Source organism: Triturus cristatus, chromosome 6, assembly GCF_964204655.1.
Source record: "Triturus cristatus chromosome 6, aTriCri1.1, whole genome shotgun sequence".
Taxonomy (NCBI): Eukaryota; Metazoa; Chordata; class Amphibia; order Caudata; family Salamandridae; genus Triturus; species Triturus cristatus.
The window spans coordinates 740212809-740228451 of record NC_140589.1 but is presented as its reverse complement, the minus strand read 5'-3'; the positions used below and the strand labels follow the sequence as shown (position 1 = coordinate 740228451).

Genomic DNA, 15643 nt, shown 5'->3' with positions numbered 1-15643 from the left:
TCCTTGGTGAGGGAGAGGATCAGTTGTGTGTCGTCGGCGTAGGTGATGATGTTGAGGTCATGCAGTCTGGCGACATGGGCGAGCGGGGCCATGTAAATTTTGAACAATGTCGGACTGAGGGATGATCCTTGGGGTATGCCGCAGATGATCTTGGGAGGCTTCGGATCGGAAGGGCGGTAGGCGGACGCTCTGAGTTCCGCCAGAGAGGAAGGAGGTGGTCAAGTCCAGAGCTTTGCCCCGGAGTCCTGCGTCGTGGAGGCGAGTGCGAAGGGTGCGGTGGCAGACAGTATCGAAGGTGGCTGACAGGTCCAGCAGGGTCCTGATGTCATCGGTGGCAGTGATGAGGGTGATTTTGGTGCTGTAGTTGCTGCGGAACCCGGACTGGGATGAGTCCAGGATGTTGTTCTCCTCGAGGAAGCAGGTCAGCTGTTTGTTGACGTTTTTTTCAATGACCTTCGCAGGGAACGGAAGCAGGGAGATGGGCCGGAAGTTCTTGAGGTCCCTCGGGTCTGCCTTGGGTTTCTTGAGCAAGGCATTGATCTCGGCGTGCTTCCAGCTCTCCGGAAAGGTCGCGGTCTCGAAGGAGATGTTGATGGCCTTGCGGAGATGGGGTGCGATGGTGGTGCTGGCCTTGTTGAAGATGTGGTGGGGGCACGGGTCTGACGGGGAGCCGGAGTGGATGGTGCTCATGATTTTGATGGTGTCGTCCTCGCTGATGTTGGTCCAGGCGAGCAGGGGGTTGCTGTGGGTGGTGACTGTGGGGTCTGTGGTAAGGGAGTTGCACAGGTCTTGAGATGGTGGGATATTTGACAACTTTAATTTCTTGAAACTCATATTTATCATTTTTATGGACATGCTGCAAAATATGCATGTCATTTTAACCATGAAACAAATACAATAAGTGCATTAATTGCTTCAAAAGATTGGCTATTGGGTTGTCTTCACTGTATGTCACACTTTTGGTGAAATGCATGTGCATTTGTTCGATTTGTATACCACTCTAATAATGATACAAAAATTCAATAAGTGAATTAATTGCTCCAAAACACTGGCCATTCGGGTGCCGGTACTGTATGCTGCACTTTTAGTGAAATTCATTTGCACCAATGCTTGAAATGGTTGGGATGATGCACTATGGAAAGTTTATCATGTTGATTTGCTTTCTTTTTTTTTTTTTTATTTTTTTTTTTTTTTTGAAAAAGTTTTTATTGAACAATAATTCGGTTACAAGTACGGGCCTACAACCACCCGGGCCGGCCGCTAGGTACAGAAGGAAATCTACACATATCAAGGCTGCAATCAGTTCCCAGGGCGCTGCCCCGCAGTGGCTCCAGATAGTTCTCGAGGAACAGGAAGCGTAAGTCCAACAATCACAAAAACAAAAGGAAAAACAATAAAAAACAAAAGGCGAGTTATGAGGGAAACCAGTGCGGATCAGGCTCCCCCCGGGAAACTCCCGTCAGGACAATTGAGCAATCCGCTAAAGAGAGGAGTACCGGGAGGCCGGGGACGGAGGGGGGGGGGGAGGGGGTCAAGGGAGATGAACGTCCATATGTAGTTGTTCCAAAAGGCGCCAGGAGCCATCAAGGGTCAGGGGGACATGGCGATATCAGTGTCTACCAGGGGGGGCGTACAGATGCCTCCGCGATACGCGTTCCATTGCCCCCAAATGCTACCCCATGCCCCCGGCTTGCCACGGGCCACATACACTGTCTTCTCCCTAAACATACACCAGTCCATATTCTCCTTCCATACTGACACGGTGGGCGGCCGTTGAGCGCCCCAAAGTTGCGCTATGTCCCTCTTGGCAATCATGTTCCCTAGGGCCGCCCACCGAGTCTGAGCCGCGCTGTAGTCATTGGGCTCCCACACATTCAGGACACAGCGACGCACCTCCGGCAGCAGCACAACCCCAGTAACCTGTCCCATTACCGTGTGGACCCGGCGCCAGTAGTCCGCCACCTCGCGGCACTCCCAAAGGATATGAAGAAAGGTGGCGCTGAGCCCACAGCCTCGCTTACAGAGCCCGTCGTCGGAAAATCCCATCGAGACCAAGCGCGGACCCGTCACATACACCCGGTGGAGAATCTTGAGCTGTACCAACCGGAGACGAGCCGGAATGGCAACCTCCTTGGGGGACGACAGTGCAGACTGCCAATCTTCGTCGTCCAATTCCACCCCATCCCCAGTCCAAGCCTCCCGAAGGCGCACAAAAAGGTCCGCCCGGTGATTAATTAATTTTTTATAAATTAAAGAAATAGTACTATCAGGGACATGTCCGTCAAGTATGCGGTCCTCGAGGGGCGAGGAAACAGGGATCCTGGTCCCCTCCCCGAAGACCGAGAGCAGGGCGTGTGGAACCTGGGCGTAGCGGAAGAACTCCCTGTCGGTCAGCTCGTATTCTGCCTGGAGCTCCGCGAAAGTCTTGACCGCGCCCTTGTGCCACAGGTCTCCCACTTTGCTGATACCAATCGTGTCCCACTGGTCAAACCCCTTCGTGGTCCACAAGCTGCCCAGGCGGTCGGAGGCAAACAAGGGAGTAGCACATGTTAATCGCTCACTCCAGCCCATGGCCGCCGTGGCAGCCCTCCAGGTCCGCACAGCAATCTTAGTAGGACCCGTAAGGGTCCGGCCAGCCAGGCGGGAATAAAGTGCCCTGTTGTAGTTCCCGCCGGGAAGCAGGAACTTGTCCATCTCATACGCCGGATTCAAGCCGGGCGCATACGTGGCGTGGTTAATGGCAGATAGCTGCGAGGCCCAATAGTACCTGCGAATGTCAGGAAGCGCGATGCCCCCGTCATACCAGGGGAGAGTGAGCTTGGCAAGAGCAATACGCGCCCGCCCGTCCCACACCAGTCTCCTCTGCAGGCTCTCCACCTCCCGAAAGTAGGCCACTGGGATAACGTCGAAGGAGTTCTGGAGTGCATAGAGGAACCTGGGAAGGGACATCATTTTGAACAGCGCGGCCCGACCCAGCGGGGACAGGGGCAGCCTGCACCACCGGGCCGTGTCCTCCCGCAGTCGCCGAAGTGGACGCAGGAGATTCTGCTCATAGCGAGCCGCCGGGTCCAGCGAAACGTATATCCCCAGGTACTTAAAGCCGCTCAGAGATATTTGAATCGGGAGCCGAGGCGGCAGGAGAGGAGGACCACCAGAGATGGGATAAACGCAGGATTTAGACCAATTGATCGTGAGACCCGAATTGTTCCCAAAGGAGGTCAGAACGTCAAAGAGGACGTTGAGCGACTGCCGTGGTGAGGTGAGATACAGGAGAATGTCGTCCGCATACAGCGAGACCCGATCTTCAAAGCCCGGGCCCCACCGGATCCCTCTAAGCGAGGGCTCCCAACGGAGCCAGGCAGCGAGTGGCTCCAGGGCGAGAGCAAAAAGCAACGGGGACAACGGGCACCCCTGCCTCGTGCCCCTGCCAAGGGCAAAGGGCCGAGAGACCCGCCCATTCACCACCACTTGAGCCATGGGTCCCGTGTAAAGGAGCCTCACCCAGCCAATAAATCCCTCTCCAAAGCCGAATTTATCCAAGACGGCCCAGAGGAATGGCCACTCAATAGTGTCAAAGGCCATCGTGGCATCCAAAGAAACCAGCACGGCCGGTTCGGAGAGGAACTCCGCCCTGGCAAGGGCACCGTGAAGACGCCGCAAGTTAAGAGCGGTGTTGCGGTGCGGGATAAAGCCGCATTGGTCCGGATGTATAAGGTCGCACACGATACTCAACAATCGATTGGCCAGGACTTTCGCCAGGATTTTAGGCTCCGCATTGAGCAGTGAAATAGGCCGGTAAGAAGTACAGCGGTCTCGCGGCTTGCCCTCCTTGGGGATAACGACTATAGTGGCCAAGCGCTGGTCGGCCGGAAGGGAACCCGCCGCAAGAGAGTCGCGAAACATGCGGCTGAGGAAGGGCGCAAGCTTATCAGGACGCAATTTGTATAGTTCAATGGGCAGACCGTTAGGACCCATAGCCTTGCCCGAGCGAAGGGAACGAATCGCGGTCGCTATTTCATCCGACGACAAGGGGGCGTCCAGCCGCTCTCGGTCCTCAACGGACAGGCCGGGCAGAGCAATATCTCTCAGTAAGAGGCGAGAGTCATCCTCATCCCTGTCAGTCACCGGGGAGTACACCGCCCGGAGGTGGTCGGCGAAACATTCCACAATCTCATCCGGCTCAGTCACACACACACCATCCGCAGCACGCAACTCGGGGACCACACGATTCACTCTCTCCTTTTTGTCCAGCCACGCAATCAACTTTCCCGCCTTGTCCCCCGCGTCATACAATCGGCCCTGCTGCTCCCTATACATAGTTTTGGCCGCGTCAGTGACCAGGGACCTATATTCGAACTGTTTCAGGCTAAGGGCATGTAGCCCGTCCGGAGTAACATTCGCCTCCAAGGCCGACTCCAGCCCCGAGATGTCAGTCTCCAGCTTCACCACCGCCTCGCTCCTAACCTTCTTGGCCACCACTATTTGGGCGAGGGCGTGTCCGCGTATCACAGTTTTAAAGGCTTCCCAAAGGGACAACGCAGACGACACCGACCCCTCGTTTTCACTGAAATATTGGTCCATGGCCTTAACCAGGCTGTCACGAGTCACAGGGTCCCGCAAGTACCAGGGGTTAATGGGCGCTATCCGCCCTGCGGACCGCGACCCGGTGTCAAAGAGAAGCCACAGCGGAGAATGGTCGGAGATACCACGCGCCAGGTGTCTGACCTCTCGAATCCTACCAGTCTGCGCCGCGGGCATAAGGAAGTAGTCTAACCTGGAGAGACTCCCATGCGCCCCCGAATGAAAGGTGAACTGACACTGGGTCGGATGCATTAGTCTCCAACTATCCACCAAGCCGAAGGTCTCCAACATCCCACCCAGCCATGACTGGGCAGCGGGGAGGGTCCTTGGTGGGTGACGATCCAGTTCACCCGAAACCACAGAATTAAAGTCCCCGCCCATGAGCAGGAGGCCGTCCGGAAGGTCAAGCAGCATTCGACCCAAGTCAATAAAGGTGGAGTTCTGGAGGCCCGGGGGGACGTAGACTGAAACCAGGGTAAGGGGCTGCCCCTCCCACCTCCCAATCAAACACACATAGCGCCCTCTGTCATCCGAGACTATCCTCGTGATCTCCACCGGAAGGGAGGTTCGCAGGAGAATGCCCACCCCCCTGGAGCCAGTTGTGAAACCAGAATGGGCTACGAGGCGGTATCCCCCCCTGTTCATCGCATGGCAGACATTGCCGACCAAATGCGTCTCCTGGAGAAACACCACATCAGGAGTCAAACGACGCAAATATTGCAGTACAACACCCCGCTTAATACGGTCCCCCAACCCATTGACGTTCCATGACATAAGCCTCAACCCGTCTCCCCCCATCCCCTCCAATAGATCAAGAGGCCCCCAGCCCGCCGCACAGTTCCCAAATATGGACAAAAATCAATACCTCGCCCTGTAAACAAAAAACACACAACAAAACAACCCCTCTTCCCCCCCAACCCCACCCCAAGTCCAACTCCCCCCACCCTGCACCCCTGCGGGCCAAAGACCCCCCCCAACTTGCAGTGTGCCTGTCGCCCCACTAACCCCATTCTACAAAAAGACCCCGGAGGAGGAAAGGGACCCGAACCCGCCCGCACCCCTCACGGGTCCTGGTAAGACACAGTATGCAAAAGAGTAAGACCCAACTGTACAGTGCAAAACCGCAAAAGCAAGGACCAAATGTCAGTCTAAGGGGACCCGTCACCTGCGGTGCCCCCAGAGGGCCCGGGCCGGCCACCCCCGTCCGGCAGCGAGTCCAGCCAGTCACTTGCGGCCACAGGAGAGTCAAAAAAGGCTGTCCGCTCTCCATGCTCCACTCGTAGTTTCGCCGGGTAGATCATCGAATACTTCAGGCCTAGCTCGCGGAGACGGCGCTTCACCCCTTGGAATCCCATCCGCTGTTTCTGGACCAGTTGTGTGAAGTCCGGATAAAAATTGATGGTCGAGTTCTCGTAGCGGACCGGGCCACGGGTCCGTGAAGCCTGCAGAATAGCGTCGCGGTCCCTGTAGTGGAACAGTTTAGCCACGATAGGCCTCGGGGGGGCCCCCGGCCGCGGCCGGCCGCCCGGCACTCGATGGGCCCGCTCCACGGCGAAGAATTTGCTTAGGCCAGCCGGGGACAGCTGTTGCATGATAAGTTCCTCGACCACGAGGTCCACCGGGCGGCTGTCGGAGGACTCCGGTACACCAATGATGCGGATGTTGTTGCGTCGGGCCCGTCCCTCGAAGTCCTCAAGCCGCCGGGCCATATGGTCGTTGACCACTCTAATGTCCCCAAGCGCGGCCCGCAGATCCGACACCTCCGCACCCAGGGTGGAGGTCCGTGCATCAAGGGCCTGGACCCTCTCGTTAGTTTTGGAGAGGTCGGCCCGAATCAGGGTGACATCGATCGCGACAGTGTCGATCTTACGGGCCAGGGCCTCATATTGCGTCGCGATGGTTTCCCTGATGCCCTCGATGGCGCCCATAATGTCCTGCAGGGAAGGTTCCGCAGAGACGGTCGTGCCTCCCCCTGCAGCATCCGGGGAGAGGCCAGCAGCGCCAGGGGACCCCCTGCCCTGGGTGTAGCGGTCCATGTTGTTGCTCTGGACCGGCCCCCCGCGCAGAGAAGCCTTGGTCTTGCGCCCCTCCGGACCCCCTTTGCCCGCCATGTGAGCGCAGTCTCTCAATGGGACCTCCGATCAAGAGGTGTGCGGGCGCCAGCAAAAGGACCACAAACTGTCGGTGTAGGGGTCGGAGGCGTCAGGCCCACCAGTAGCAGAGGGAAGCAAGCCTCGGGCAGAGGCCCAGGAGGCACCTCGCCACCTTGAGCACGCACGCCAGCTGATCTCCTGAAGGCCAAAACCGAAACCGAAAGTGCTGAATCGGCAACTGGCACCGCGCTGAGGCCGCTGTTGTTCAATTGCAGCCCGGCCCCACGGGTCACCTTCACCCCGGCCACCTCCGTCGGGTGGGTCCCAAAAGTTCCGACGACGACAACTCAGGATTCCCAGGTCCGATTAGAGTTTTAAAAAGAGATATAAGATCAGCTGGTCTTCATCTCCCAGATTCCATAAACCAAATCAGGATAGTCTCAGGATATATTCCGAGGAGCAGAAAGGGTCCGGGGAGCCCTGTGCTCACGCGACCATCTTGGATGCGCGCTAGGCTCCTCCTCTTGATTTGCTTTCTTGTTAATGCGATGCACTGAAAATCCTCCTCACGTTTTGTAATATTATTGTGAAGATTTTAATTAATCATACATTAAACATTGTTTACATACTTAAGTACTTACTGTTGAGGCTGCATATTACAGGATCATTCTGGAACCACTTTTCTAGACTGTTACACTGGAAGATAACTTTGTTTTACTGTCAGGAAATTCACGTTCCACTAATGCTGAAGGTGAGAGTTAGTACATACTGAAGAGTTTACTGATCTAAATTGAGAAAGATGTTATTGTGTGAGTAATTTCTGAACATTTCAGTGATAGTACACATACTTTTAGGTCCAAGAAACATATAATTGGTTAGTGAGATCAAAGAAGTACAAAGTGAGCATTTGCTTTACGTAGCCTCTTGTCTTATTATGAATTGTACTCTGGGTACATCATTGTTTGCCTTCTATTTCAGTGGACCAGGCTGGCCAAGGACCATCCCTACAGGGCCAGGGACAGAGCAGGAGATCCTTGACTCATCGACAGGCACATCCTCTGGATACCACAAGTGAGGAGGAGGGGCACAAGCCATCAGGCAGGGGTAGTGCGCCCACCCAAATGGAGCCTTTAACATCTACAGCAACAGCCCGAGTGTAGGCTAAAGAGGCTGAAGGTGGGACATTGATAAGGAAATCTCCAGCCAGGGCGAGGAGGAATGTGGCTCTCCCCTTGACACACAAAAACTTAGCTTGAAGCGATGAGTGATGTCCCCACGATAGGCCCCATCAACATCTGGGCCTGCCATTGACCCCTCCCTAACTCTTGTGGCATCCATTCCATTGGGTCGTTCAAGTGCACACTTTTCCACTAGTCCCCCTCCAAGTGCATGCTCGGAAGATCTGAGGGAGACATCTGCCCTCAATATCCCACACCCCTCATGTTCTACCCAAACATGTGATTATTCCTGTGGTCCAATGACCCACCCAGACCACTGTAGTTGTGTCTCCCATTACGTCTTCCCTCGCTATTTCCCCTGCTACCCCTTGTACCCCTCATGTTTCCTACTGCCGTGGGGTGTCTGGTTTTGCATCGGCCAGCCATGAAGAGTCCACATGAGCAGACAACCTCCACATTGTGGAGAAAGAGGATATTGAGCATGACCAGTGACTGTACTATATTTGGACTGTGGGCTTTTCGTTTTCCTCTTGTACATAGACTGATTCCCTTGACGCTTCAAGGCATGTTTTATTTATTTGGCCCAAACCAATTCAAGTTTCCTTGCCCATTCCGCCTGAAGATTTTATTTGATTTCCTTTCTCTCTTTCCAAAGGTCAGTTTAATTAGTTAATTTATTTTCTAAACTCTAAATATTTTTCTTGAACACCATCTCTGTTTTCTGTTGTTCCTTATATATGCTGGATTCAAAGTGTGTATGTCAACATCAGTAGATGATACCTTGTTACACAGATGGTCCTCCAAATCTACATGTCTTACTCACACACATTTATCATCACATATATAGCTTACAACCAGAGAAACCAATTCACCATCATTAATTATTATGCAACTCAGTTTTGACATGTGAAAAATATACATATACTGGGGGTATTCGTATTTTACAGTGATCATCAGGATCTTTCTTGCAACTTTGCAATTGTGGTGAGGTTCTCTGTGAGTAATTTTTTTTACTGTATTGGTGCTGATGTGTAGGTGAGTGTGGTGCATCTGCTTGTACAGATGGTGGGTGGGCCTGTACAGGGGACGAGGGTGTCTGTACAGCTAGTGGGTGTGCATGTACCATGGGTGATGGTGCCTGTACAGGTGTGGGAGGTGCCTGTACAGGGGTGAGGGTACCTGTACAGATGAGAGAGGTGCCTGTACAGTGGGTATGGTTACCTGCACAGGTGGGGGAGGTGCCTGTACAGGTTGTGAGGGCTTCTGTGCAAGTGGGGGATTGACTGAGCAGGGAGGATGTAACTGTGCAGGGGAGTGGTGCCTGTGTATGCACAGGTGGTACCTGTGTAGGTTGTGGTACAGGTGGCTGGGTGGGGTGTGCTGCAGGTAACTGTGCTGGCTCCCCACCATGTGTTGACCCCGAAGGAAGACTTTGAAACAGAATTAACATGCATTCCGTCATCTTCATGGCCAAGGCATGGTGTCTTGCACTCTCTTCCTTATAGATTGCTGTTTGCCTCCATGAAATGTCTTGGCAAGATTTATCAATTCTGTCCAAGATACGGGTCTATCTGTCAATCATCCAAGGGATTTTTTGAAGTGAGTCTAAAATGTCAGAAAAAGTGGCCCTATGGCATGAATGTCCTGCCTCACATCAGCCTATTATTGGAAAACAATGATCCTCCTACTGCCCACCATGGCTATCAGCCAGCAGCCTCCCCATGGGATGGCCCTGATACGGCCATCGTGACTGCCAGCAGAGAGAGGGGTGGCATGTGGGAGGCTGTGGGGAGGAGATTAGGCCCTATGGGGTACCTGCTCATCAACAGGTGTTTTAGGTCCCTCAGATGCTTGAGAGAAGGCCTAGGATACACTGCCATGGGAGGAGTGTAGTAGAAGAATTAACATGTCTACCTTGTGAGGGCTGTGGGGAGTTGATGGTTGTGTTGGGATAGCTGAATGCTGTGGCTGGTTGGCTGACTGCTGCTAAAGGGCTACTAAGAGCTAAAGTGGGAGGCTCAATCCTGACTGAACCTGATGTAGGCTTCAGAGTTTTGCTCAGTGGGCAACAAAGCACTATTGATAATTCAGGTCCTCCTCCACAATCAGCACCTGATCTTCTTTTTTTCATCCTCATCTTCTTTCTCCTCATCCTCCTCTTCTTGAGCATTGCTGGCCACTGACATAGCTGCTTGGAGGAGAATCGGATTCTCGCCTTGGATTGCCTGACACCTTCCACTGGTGGATGGTTCCGCTTCATCAAGTGAGTCATTGCCCTCAGCACCTGAAAGACAAAGGCTGCAATATGATAAATATTTTCCATTGTACATCATGTGCTACAACACAAGGGTCGGGTCAAATATTCTTTACATCTATCGTATTTTTCACATGTGACCTGGTTTGTGTAAACCGACACATGACAGTTCACACTGTAGCACTGAGGTGTTCAATGCAGATGTGCAATACAAATTCAAACTCACCAGCTCCAGCCAAAGCTCTATGTGGTATTGAGGTCCCCCTTGATGTCAGCTGCTGAGCCTGGCCATTGAGTGTATGGCGGAGGATGTGTCCTCAATCCAGCTACTTCAGAAGGATGTGACACCGTAATTAATGTTCAGCATGAACTATATGTGGACATGCAAAATTAGCACAGACATCACTGATTATGTTGGAAACATATCACACACCAACTTCAGATGCTACAAAACAGTGGCATATCTGCTAATATCCTTTCAAAAGGATTTGGTTATAGTGCAATACTTGGGAGTTTACGACATTATATGGCACACTTCCCTGATGGATGGATGAATAGTAGTGGGGTTGACTGCTGCAGCCAGAATGTCTCCTAAATCCCTAGATGGTGTACTTTGGATAGTTGAGGAAGTCCTGGCAGTAGCTGTAATGTACAACACGTATCCATATTTCAACACAAAGGATGATGTGAATCGTTTTATATGCATATGTCATAGGAATAGACTTTCAACCGAGTTTTGGCTACTCTTCTTTAGATGAGACAATATAAGCAATTTGGTACATACTGTTTTTATTTAAAAAAAAATGTAGTCATCTTTTCATTAGCCAACATGTTGTGAAGTAAAATACTATTATGAGCCATATCTGAGCATATGGTGATAAGTGACAACAGGTATATTGGACACATACCACATTCTGCTGACATATCAGCCAATATTTAAGACTATGATCCTGTTATAAAGTAATTAATAGGTGTACTTACCAGGGTCTACTATATGCCCAGTGTGTAGTGCCCGACCATATGTCACAGCCGCACGTCGAGCCCAGATCGTTGTAGTATGTGGTTTTTTAGCCAACATCACAGGGCTTAAAACAATTCAAGTGTATTTAGTCTACGTTCTAGTTGAAACTTAATGAACAACATATCCTAGTTCAGTTCACATGTTTGACTATTGCTCGATTCCATGTAAAATATCTATGGGTTGTCTGATCACAATTTAGTAAATGGGACGACTTCTGGCATCTTTTTGCTGGTGTTATGGGTTGATGTACCCCATGAAGTTGCCTCCCTGCAAGTGCAGGGACCTTTGATTCAGTGGTTGAATCTTTTCTGGCTGTATGTGGTAATAAAAAGAAGTCAACAGACAATACCAACAAATGATGATTATGTACAACTTTTTACAGATTTAATCAATTGCATTTACAAGACAACTGTTACTCAATCAGACATATTTTCTAGTGCCATATACCAGTAAAAAATGAATTCACCAGCAGAGATGGGCCACTGTTTGTGAATGAGAAACTGATAGTTACCATTTCCATCACAAATGATTCAGGGACTTGTAGTGCAATAGACAAAATGAGACACATATGAGTCCACCTCACCATGAAAATTTACACAAACTTCAAGTGACTACAGTAGTCACATTTGCAGTGTATCATACACATTTATCATTGTAAGTCATTGTTTAAATGATCACATATTAACTGGCACCATATTAAGGCCATCATTCACAGGCAGCCTATGCAGCAGGTGGGTGTGCATGGAGTAGAGGACTTTTTCAAGTGGGTGAGATGGAGGCTGGTACCATTTTGTCCACCAGGCCACCTCTAGCCTGCTGAACTCTCCTTCACCCACCTCTTTTCATCCTGCCATTTCTTTTAACCCTCTGTGGTGGTCCAGACATCCACTCCAAACACACTGACTAAAGTAGCCAACTGCTGCTGCGGGGCTGCCTTCTGCGTTGCACTGCTGAGGCATGGAGGTAAATAGGCAGTTTTTTATAGTCCCTCACTACAGATGCTTCTCACATGTAACATGCTGATGGCAAAGCAAAGAGTAATACAAGCAGGTGAAATGTGGGTGGGCAAAAATCAGAGCCTTGAAAGTGTGCTGCTTTTATGTGTTTTTTTAGTGCCTGGGTTTCAGGGGACAGTAATTGTCTGCAGGTGTATGAAATTACAGTTACTCCACCCCAAATGCAGGGATTCTGCCCCAAGTGTGGAAGCTCCACACTTGTGAAGATACTACTCGTAAGTCCGTTTGTAGATACCTAAAAGTTATAAAGTTAGACTTTTGATCTAAAGTTAGACTTTTAGTTTAACTTTACTTTTGTGAATCAGGCCCTTGGTCTTCGTCTAGTGGGTGCTTTAAGTAATGCAGGTATTGAAATTTATATCCAGTTACTGGGCGAATTGTCTGTGAAGGAGAGCATGAGTTGTGTGTCATTGGCGTAGCAGAGGACATTGATGTCATGAGAGCAGATGTTCAGTGTGAGTATCCTTCAATTGCAAACTCATGTAGGTGTTGGATGAGGATGGGGTGGAAGAGCTTGTCAAACGCCGTGAAGGTCCAAGAGGCTGAAAGCCTATTGTCTCCTCTGTCCAGATATATGGAGATTTCATCTGTGATGGCAATGGGGGCAGTTTCTGTGCAGTGGTTAATGCTGAAACCAGAGTAGTGTCGCTGAGTTGATGGTCATTGAGGTATTGAGTGAGGCATCTGTTGATAATTTTCTTTCGGACATAGGGCAAGAATGGTGGCAGGGAGATCAGTCTGTAGTTGGTGAGCGTTGAACATTCACCAGACAGTTTCTTCAGCAATAGGAGGACAGTTGCGAGTTCCAAGCATCTGGGAAAGTCACAGACGAGGCGGAGCTATTCAGAATGGGTGCCAGCATGGTACTGATAGGTTGCAGTCCTCTGGAGTAGACTTGTTGAGCACATGGGTCTGATGGGGCCTCTGAGCGGATTGATTTCATGGCGCCAGTGGTTTCTTCTGGGGTGATAATGGGCCATCTGGGGAGATGTTTGGTGAGAACTATCAGGTCCAGTTGTGTGTTGAAGTTGCTGTAAATGGCGGTGATTTTGTTGAGAGAGATTGTTGCGGAGATGAGAGTGATCTAGTTGCAGTTGGCTGCTGGTGATGTGAAATCCCTCACAATTGCAAAGATTTGTTTGCTGCTGTTGGTGCTGGCTTCAATGCGGTCTGCCAGCGCGGCACATTTTGTGGTCCATATCATTTGATTCTAGCATCTCAGGGCAGATTTAAATGTGCTCCTGTCTCTATTGTCCTGGCTCATTCCACATTTGCGCTCCTGTTGTTTGCTGTGGCATTTCATCAATCTGAGTTCCTCCATGTACCAATGGGTCCAGATCTTATGTTTTGCTATGCTTGAGGGTTTCAGGAAGTTGGCACAGGTGTTGAGATTCGGGATGGCTTTGGGGGGCTGCTGATGTGTTTGGGTCGGTGGGTGTTGAGACTGGTGCTCTAGTCGGGGCCAGTGATGCTGTTCCAGTTTGGGGGGGCTGGTCTGGGGGAGGTGCATATGAACTGGACGGGGAAGGTTATGCTGACCTTGACAAGTATTCTGCCCAGGAAACTGGTGTGGGCTTGTTGTTGAAGGTGATGAAAATAGGGTCCTGGAGGTGTCTGGTGATGTGGGTAGGTCCCTTTTCTCATTGAGTAAAGCCCAGGCTTCCAATGTCTTTGATGAGTGCTTTTGAGCTGGGGTTGGCAGGGTCACCAAGATGGAAGTTTGGGTCTCTGAGTAGAGTGTATTTACTAGCGCAGAGGGCGAGTGGTGCACCTAGGTTTCTGATGGTGTTGGTGAAGTTGGTGCACCTTTCCGGTGGTCTATATATGAGAGTGCCAATTAGGGTGAAGTTGTCTGTGACGTGGAGCTTTAACAACAGCTGGTCCATGTTGGAGGATGCTATGTGCATGGAAGTGACGCAGCTGAAGGTGTTATTGTGGATGATGGTGATTACGCCTCCGGGCTTGTGAAATCTGTCTTGCCTGGCGATCTTGTAGCCAGGTTGATGGCTGTGGTTATATCAGGTGCCGAAACTGGGTTAAGCTAGTTTTCCATGAATGTACGTCCAGGGCATTGTCGTGGCGGGGGCTGTCGGCCAAGCAGCCATGAGCGGCATGGGCTCCGGGGACGTCGAGATGAACGGCACCGAGGGCGGAGAGGTGCTGGACAAGATCGACATGTCTCTAGATGATATTATTCGAATGAACAGGGCGCAGCAACGCAGGCTGACTAGCAGATACTACCCATATACAAATGGGCATTTCAGGCCAGGAGGGAGCAGGTGGGGTTTCCAGCAACAGAAAGGTTATGGCCGGGGTCGCTATGGTTCCAGATGGCGTATAATGCCTGGAAGGCGGCGCCCTTATAGAGTAAAGACCGGCCTGGCAGCCTGGAAGGCATCAAACTTTCGGGAAGGAGTCAGTCCTGTCAGCCGCCTGCCTCTCAGCGAGAGAAGCTTGCAGCGTCCGATGTACAAAAGGAGTATTACCCCTCCGATGTCACCAGAGTGGAGGAAACCCCTAACAGGTCTGCAGTGGCCGTTGCCGAGGAGGGACAATTTATCATCCGCTATGTCATACAGTGGATCAACTATGTCCTATAATGGGTATAAATTAGAAGAACAGAGGGAAAATCGTCAAGCAACTTTCCTTACCAGAAGGGGCCTGGAGGTGCAGACCTACTTGGAAACAGATCTACATTTAGACCAGCCGTCAGACTTAAGAACTTGTCCATGGCGGACGTCCTCAACGAGTGAAGGAATCTTGACTGTGTCTATAGAGAACCCAGCAGCCCTTGAACTAACAATTAATTCAGCACCGCGATTATCCCGTCCTATTCTGCCTCCGTTTTTAATAAACGACCCATCGCAACAGAAAGCTCCCAAAGGAGTAGCATTACAGTTTGACATCAACAGCATAGGCAAACAGACTGGAATAACGTTGAACGAACGGTTCCGAATCCTGAAAGAGCAAAGAATTACCTTGAGTCCAAGCAAAGGAACCAGATTTGTCACTGTGGGATAGCATCATTTTTTGCCTTTTTTTCTTTTTTGGGGGGGTCCTGAGAAGGAGCTGAGGATGCCAGAAGATTGGGATCATACAGACTTTACCAATCTTTGTTTTTTGAATTGTTGACCAGAGCGCCACACCCAGAGGGTACGGCGGGCTAACCTAAACACGAGCCCCGCACAAGCAATTTTCTGTAAAGGTGCACACGGAACATTTTTTTTCTAATTGTTTTTACTCTTGGATTGTTGAAAATATTGAGAGCCACCTTGAAAGGGAATATTGGGAGGATGGGGGTGGGGGTAGGGGGGTACGCTGCAAAAATAAATCATGTAGCATCAGTGCAATTTGTTCAGAAAATTAAATTTTTATTAAAAGCGCACCATAATGCATTGTCGTGCAGCAGGTCCAGAGCTCTGTGGCATGTTTGGTGAGTGAGTGGGTGTTGAGTGTAAGCGCTCAGCTAAAGCTAATGGATTTCAGACAGGTATCTTCTC

At 50.9% G+C, this 15643-nt stretch overlaps 1 pseudogene; it reads left to right on the top strand.

Moving 5' to 3' along the window:
* The first annotated feature begins 14213 nt into the window (after positions 1-14213).
* Positions 14214-15429, top strand: LOC146817801 (UAP56-interacting factor pseudogene; annotated as a pseudogene).
* The last annotated feature ends 214 nt before the right edge of the window (positions 15430-15643 follow it).